Genomic DNA, 7,500 nt, shown 5'->3' with positions numbered 1-7,500 from the left:
TAGAGATTCAACAGCAGATCTTGCAGCATCATGCATTGCACAATTAATCAGAAGGGAGGAAAAACAAAGTTGTCATTTCACAAACGTGCTAATGATAGTTGGAAAAAATACAGAAATTACCAAATAAATAAATCAAACAGATGTAAACTAAATCACGATGTTCAGAGTCAGACAGAATTCATGAGTCACAGTGTTTCTCACACTGGCAATGTGCATTCTGTGGGAAACCCTGATTATTCAGATCAGCAAGTCTAAATATTTGCCTCCTTGCCTCCGTGTTTAATCTAGACAGTCCCTGTTGATCGCCCACCGTGCTCATCAACATGCAAAAATGCATTTCCACACCGCGCTGCTTCAGAGCCCCACGCTCACCGCGCTGCTTTACAGCCCCACGCTCCCTTCACTCTTCCTACTTCTCATTTTATTTGAGGAGACACAACCAGAGTTGGACTGGTAATCTGGCATACAGGGCATTTTCCTGGTGGGGCTGGACTGGTAATCTGGCATACAGGGCATTTTCCTGGTGGGGCTAGACTGGTAATCTGGCATACAGGGCATTGTCCTGGTGGGGCTGGACTGGTAATCTGGCACACAGGGCATTTTCCTGGTGGGGCTGGGCTGGTAATCTGGCACACAGGGCATTTTTCTGGTGGGCCGGCAGTCCTTAGGTGCTGATGCTGTTGTTTTGTTGTTGTTGTTGTTGTTGTTTTTTCCCCCATAGACATGGGCCCACCATTTAGAAGGGACGTCCCATTGGTCCACTTTAAAGGACCAGTTCTGCCCATTTCAATGTGCTATGGTATTGCTCACGTTACCCTTGACTTGTCAGTACCCAGTGATGCTGCATTTTTTGGCTCAGCCCTTTCCGAGATCTGAGCTATTCTAATGGGGGCAGATTTTGTTTACATTTAAAAAGTTCTTAACATAGGCCTACTCCAAATATTTTCCCAAAAGATATTGGTGTTTGCTAGTTGTCTGCTAATGTTGCATAACCTTTTGGATGTTTTTGGGAATAAATCATGATGTTTTTTTCATTAAAAAAAAAAAAACTCTACCCCCATTACAATGACCAGGATCTTGGAAAAGGCTGAAGAAAAAATCTCCAGGTCCAGGGTAGTGTGAGCATTGCAGCTGCATGTTGAAATTGGATGAAGTTATCCTTTAATACAGACAATGGACATACTGTAACCACATGCCCCAAAAAGACCTCCCATAATCCTGTAAAACTTGTATGTTTGTAACTTATTTATGTGCATGTATAACTCACACCACTATGTTGCTTGCTCCATAAAAAGCAGTTCTTTGAGTGTTTGCATGCAGCATAGGTGTGTTAACCTTGTTCTATTCAATCTGGGTAACCCTGAGTGCAAGCACTACTAGTCCGACAATAAAACAGCCTTCAGTGGAGGACAATGCAATGTCCTTTATTGTCAATATGCTCTTGAACCATATGGACTGTTCATACGTACATAAATTTAGATTCAAAGCACAAAGCACAAAGCACAGTGTTTAAGAGGTGTATTTACAGCATGGGATCAGGACAGGGCCGGAGCTATAGGCGGGGCAAGCAGGGCATTTGCCCCTGGGCCCAGGGCCCTCCTCTATTGTTGTTGGAGGCCCTATTTGGACCTTGACAGGCCATATGGGGGCCCTATCAATGTTTTGTCCTGGGGCCATGTGTGCAATGGTTCTGCCACTGGATCAGGACAGTTTTTTTCTCTTTGCCCGACAGTGCTCGTAGCATCAAATCATGATTTCAGGCGAGCATAATACAGTGTAGTTGTTATTTCAACCTGGGTTGTTTTTGATAATGTTATGCGTGTAAGTGTGTGCTTGTGTGTTTGTGCGCTTTGAGTGCTCGAAGGAGTGGAAAGGCGCTATATAAAAGGCAGTCCATTTACCATTTGTGTGTCTGCCTTTGACAATCTGCTGAAGCAAGCAGCATCTTAACCTGTAATCACTCATCTTAAAATACCACACACCTGATATTTAATGTCAAGGTCAACAACGCCTGTGCAAATACACTGAAATGGTTCGATGGTGTGTTGTGTTGCAAAGTGCATACAGCATAAAAATGATAGTAGGGACTGGGGAAGGCCTGCATACATTATCGAAAACAGAATTCAGATTCATTCCTCATGTTGCCCATGTTTACATAGACTGTATTCTTGTACATACTCAGAGTCAAATATGCAGACACAAACAAACAAACAAACACACACACACAGATGTGCGTAGAGCAGCCAAGTGAGGAGAGGAGGAAATTAGGGGAGGGTTACTATGGTGACGGCAGTAGCAACAGCACTCAGCACAGTGTTGATGGACTTTCAGGCGTTGGTTCTCTACCTCTTTTACCCCCATCCAGTTTTTTATTATTATTTTTATTATTATTATTATTATTATTATTATTATTATTATTATTATTATTATTTTTATTTTATTTATTTTTTTTACCATTTTATCCTCTCTTTTTATTTTGTTGATGTTGTTGTGTTGGTATACAAAAGGAACTAAACGCCATGAAATTACTGTTAGAGAGCTGAGATGGGAAGAATGCCTTGATTGGACTAGAAGTCCCGGGAGAGGGAGGAGAGACGAGGGAGGGAGGCAAAGGAGGGAGGGAGATTGGAGAAGGGTTAGGGAAGGTGACAGGGCAAACTTTGTTTAACCTCGTCCGTGACACTAGTCAGCCTCCTACAAACACAAATAGAGAAAAAGATGGAACACCTGGGGAACTGAGGGTTGGAATACCTCACCTGATGCAGTATATGGAATTGACTTTCTTGTTTTATGAGGATTTAAGGCTTTGTTCTCTCCCACTCTCCCTCCGTCCCTCCCTCACTTTGTATTTATTTTACCATGCTAAGCCAGACCAAGATGATTGTGTTGGAATATTGTAAGCTGAAACGAAAGGATTAAATTGTTAACAGCATGTTTAATGATTTCGGTTGAACAAATAAGGCAAGGATTTCAGTTGAACATAGCTACATCAAGCTGACAAACAACTGTTAAACCATGGCCCGGTCTACAAAACATTAAAGCATGTTTGCCTAGAGCTGTACAAAAGACTGCTGGGTCACAGCCACAGCACAAACCTAAGCAAAATGCCTAAACCCATGTGATAGAAAAGGGATTTACAGATCCAAACATACTCACTGGTCCTACCTGTACATGTTGTAAAGACGTGTAAGTGCATGGTTACGAAGTGTGTGTGTGTGTGTGTGTGTGTGTGTGTGTGTGTGTGTGTGTGTGTGTGTGTGTGTGTGTGTGTGTGTGTGTGTGTGTGTGTGTGTGTGTGTGTGTGTGTGTGTGTGTGAGAGAGAGAGAGAGAGAGAGAGTGTGTGTGTGTGTGTGTGTGTGTGTGTGTGTGTGTGTGTGCGTGCGTGCGTGCGTGCGTGCGTGCGTGCGTGCGTGCGTGCGTGCGTGCGTGCGTGCGTGCGTGCGTGCGTGCGTGCGTGCGTGCGTGCGTGCGTGTGTAAACAGCTTTAAAAAAGAGGTCACATACACTGATAAAAAGGATTTTGAGGGGCAGTACATTTCACTGACAAAAAATGATATTTTTTACCCCAACAAATTAGGTTGCTGAGGTTACTCTGATGCAAGGGGTATAATATACTCACTCTACCTATAAATAAGGAGTAGGACTTAGTACTGGTGAGAAATGACTAAACTATACCTCATTTGCATTCATACGCTATAACTAATACTAATGGCTAGTGTCGAAACTACCTATAAATGACTAAACTTTACCCAATTTACATTCCAACACGGTAACTAATACTATTGGCTAGTATGATCCAAACCGTCTCTGTCAAAACTACCTATTGAAATTGGTTAAGGCCCGCAATGCGCATTGCTTTCTGGGACTTCTTGACTTCATTGAAAGAAGAATCAACCGGCGACTGTGGCGAGCCTCGCAGCGGATGAAGTTAACTTCCAATGGACGGGACAAATTCAGAAGGTAAGCTGGCCAGTCGTGCATTAAACATGTGATACAAAACATGAACAATGATCAAAAGGAAACTAAATCACGCTAGGGTTGTAGTTGGCTCGTAATAACTGTCTGACTGTGACTCAGGCAGCTGCTATCAGCAACGCACTGGGCAGACAGACAGGTCAATGGACCATGTAAGCTGCCGTTCAAACTTCGTTTGGAAAAGGCAACAAGTATGCCCTGTGTTCAAGATGAACGGATAGCACTACCAATTTCAAAATGTTGTAGAATGAAACCCACTGCAGCCGAGTTTTTTTTTCCATTCTCAAATGTTGCCTTGTTGGCTAGTTTTGGCGCGCAGACTGGGACTGGCTGCTGGTGGTGACCTGACCTCGTGTGTCGTTCTACAAATATTTGTTGCCGAATGTTCCATCCACTGTTTGCGCTGCCACTTGATGCTCTGCATCACGCGAAAGCACGGAGGAGAAAATTCTACAAGATAGCCTCCTTTTTTGCTTTCACACAAGGCTGTAGTGTGATAATCTTACAAGTTACATGCACCTAAAGGACTGTGCTCGTAGACAGACTACGAACGGCACATTACTTCACTATTTCATTCTCCACAATAAATCCATTCAACATGGAACGGCTACGTTTGTAGCTGGTCACTGAATCCTTCATCGTAAGTCTTTCAGCAGTTCCCGTCGCGAATCGTCCTCTTTGAATGTTGTTTTAAAAATGTGTAAATTCCTATGGTCACCAAGTTTTCAAATCAATGAAATGCGCGACGAAATGCTTCATATCAACTGTCAAAGCAGTGTGCGTAAACAGTCATCATTCTGGGATGCCTCCGTGCCGAGTCAACTAAAGGCTTTTTTGTATTATTAACCATAATCGTAGACATTCTTAGTTTGAATGACAGTTTGAAGATGGGGAGCGAGACAGACGGTGTGTGCATGCCGGGTGCCTGCCTGTGTTACTGGGAGGGAGAGGGGGAGCGAAAGGAATCGATCATCAAATAACTTTTTAAACAACGCTACCCTAGACATGCTAAATCCTGCTGAGCATAAACGCTAACAAAGGATCAATCCGTTAACATTGCGAGGAGACATTGATTAGTTTGTTGTAAATGTATCATAGTAAGTAGTCCTATGTAGACCAACACGCCCTTATGTTACTCTGAGTAGTGGTGAGAGGAGGTTTTTGGCGAGGGACCTCCCAATGTGATCATCCACGGTCATAACATCACCTAACATGAAGTCAGTTATTTTTTGTTGGACGTTGCAAACTCAATCTCAGGGTTAGTTTGACAACGATAGTTTGATAGTTGCTTTCATAGTCAAAGGACTCGCTATGAACAGACACGCGCAGGTTCCATAAGCACAGCCCTTCTCTCTCTCTCTCTCTCTCTCTCTCTCTCTCTCTCTCTCTCTCTCTCTCTCTCTCTCTCTCTCTCTCTCTCTCTCTCTCTCTCTCTCGCTGGTCTCCGCAGTTACCACACACTTCAGTTGTACCGAAGTGATGACGTTTGACATTAGGAAGGGCAGTCCAACGAAAAGAGACCGGTAGCCTATTTTCATAACTAGTATAAAAAGTGAAACAAATGCTTCAAAACGGATATTGCAAGGAGTAGAAATGTTTACATAAGAATCGAGTGTAAAAGTACAACTTCTTAAACTTTATCCATGTCAAATTATTCACAATGTTTTGTGCATAATGAAGGTGTTCTGCTTCTGCCTACTGCAGGAGTTGAGAAAAGGCGGTAACTGCTTACCTCTCATGTAAGCTACAGCCTATGTGGTGTGTGGCAAGTCATATTAATGACCAAGAATGACTTACTTGTAACTTAATTGTTATGTGCTTTTAATATGTGTTTCAGGCAGTGGTGTTGCATCTTTTATATGCATGGTTGTCCTGAAGTCATTCTGGAACAGGGTAAGTGGCCGACTTAAGAAAAATAAACAGACTTAAAGGCCATAACAATTCATGTTATTTGTTTATGAATAGCCATTTTCACTCACTCAGGCTTGCTGTCCTTGTTGCACTGTGCACTGTGTAGGATGGTGGCAGAGTAGATTTTGCAACTAAATAATAAAGTCATATTTACAGTTAGTACTATTATAACTAATATTGCAATTTGCGCAGTCATATAGAATATTTTGAATTTGATGGTGGTGGTAAGAATCAGTGAAAAAGATTTATGACTGGGCCGCATGAATTATGGAACGAGACTGCCAAATACATTTCACAGTGCACCTTTGAGGTCAATAGATCCCTTTACTGTTTGCATACAGATGTGACATAATCAAGCTGCGCTCTCATTGTTGGAGCACAATGGACCATGTATGCACATTTGTAAAGAAACTAGCCAGGTGTTATTTATGAAATAAGCAAATGGATGGTCACGTTAACTTCAGATATGAAGTGGGCACCGCTCATTCCTTATGGTGGCCTCAGTCCGGACGTTCTTAAATTTCTTGAAACAAACTCCTATGTTCTGAAACAGCCTATTCCCGTAGAATAGCGTAACAAGTGTTCTTTTTAGGGTCTCTATTTAAAAAAAGGATGGCAGGTCTTCTCTCTTTAGGGTCTGCACTGTCTGTGTGTGTGTTTGAGTCAACAATGCGTGAGCAGTCTGATGACTTAACTTCTATGTGAAGCTGTCAAGAGCTGTGTAGAGGGCAAATACACTGTGGATTGGTCACAACTGTTACTAATAACTCAACCCCTTTACTTTTTCAGCTCTAGACAGATGACCAAAACAGACACTAGAATGTACCTTTAAAGAAAAAAAGTTTAACCAATGAGTATTCTTAATAATAGTATCTTGTCACAGGGTTGTGTTCAGGTGCGTGACAACTGACAACATTGAGAAGACCCAGGAGCGGGAGAAGGGCAGCCTGATGAAAGAAGGCGACAGTGTTCTGTGGTCACACCTGAGATGATGGTCCTGAAGAGGAACGAGAGGAGATACTGGGCATATAAATACAGGCACTGTACGTTGTTTTTCTGTCCATTATCTTTTTACTCTTTTTGGCATACTGTATTTCACTCGCATATGTAGTAATCAGTACGTGTTATTGTTAAAGGGTCATCACAGTGGAGGACAATCATGAAAAGGTTGAGGACTTCACTGTGCCCATCCCTGAAGTCCCTCCACTCGGTGCAGCAGCTCTTTCCACCATACTGCCATGCTCTGGGTTGTCCCTGCCACCATCCACCTTTTGGGTCATCCGTGCCGCCAGCCATCACCGTGCCTGCAGCGCCTGGGTCATCCGTGCCACTCCCCACCATGCTGCCAGTCATCACTGTGCCTGCAGCACCTGGGCCATCCCTGCCACCATCCACCGTGCCTTCAACGTCCACAGCACCTCCGGTATCTGTGAGCCAGTTTGCAGCTCTACTGGCCTCTCCAGTATACAGTATGCTGTAATTGCTAATGGTTTCTCTGAGTGGCCTGACCGGTTAATTGTCCCGTATCCCAACTATTTACCACTAAACAAGTGATTTTGTAATAAGTAGGAGATCTTTGCAATGTTATCAGTATGGTTGGACTCTGTTTCACT

General features: G+C 43.1%; 1 protein-coding gene and 1 long non-coding RNA gene across 2 annotated transcripts in view; both read left to right on the top strand.

Annotated features, from left to right (window-relative positions):
• LOC134460642 (low-density lipoprotein receptor-related protein 1B-like) overlaps positions 1 to 7,500 on the top strand; it is a 573,784-nt gene that overhangs the window by 260,527 nt on the left and 305,757 nt on the right. The gene's annotated exons all lie outside the window — the stretch shown is intronic.
• The window catches only part of LOC134461513 (uncharacterized), a 4,290-nt gene continuing 675 nt past the window's right edge, over positions 3,886 to 7,500 (top strand). The window contains exons 1-4 of the long non-coding RNA XR_010037311.1: positions 3,886 to 3,961; positions 5,814 to 5,869; positions 6,771 to 6,930; positions 7,024 to 7,500. The exon at positions 7,024 to 7,500 is cut by the window's right edge and continues 675 nt beyond it. This is a non-coding gene — a long non-coding RNA (uncharacterized LOC134461513). The remainder of the gene's footprint in view (positions 3,962 to 5,813; positions 5,870 to 6,770; positions 6,931 to 7,023) is intronic.

This window comes from Engraulis encrasicolus, chromosome 13 (assembly GCF_034702125.1).
Source record: "Engraulis encrasicolus isolate BLACKSEA-1 chromosome 13, IST_EnEncr_1.0, whole genome shotgun sequence".
In the NCBI taxonomy this organism is placed as follows: Eukaryota; Metazoa; Chordata; class Actinopteri; order Clupeiformes; family Engraulidae; genus Engraulis; species Engraulis encrasicolus.
Note: the sequence above shows the minus strand (reverse complement) of the source record. Positions and strands in the feature narration are given on the sequence as shown.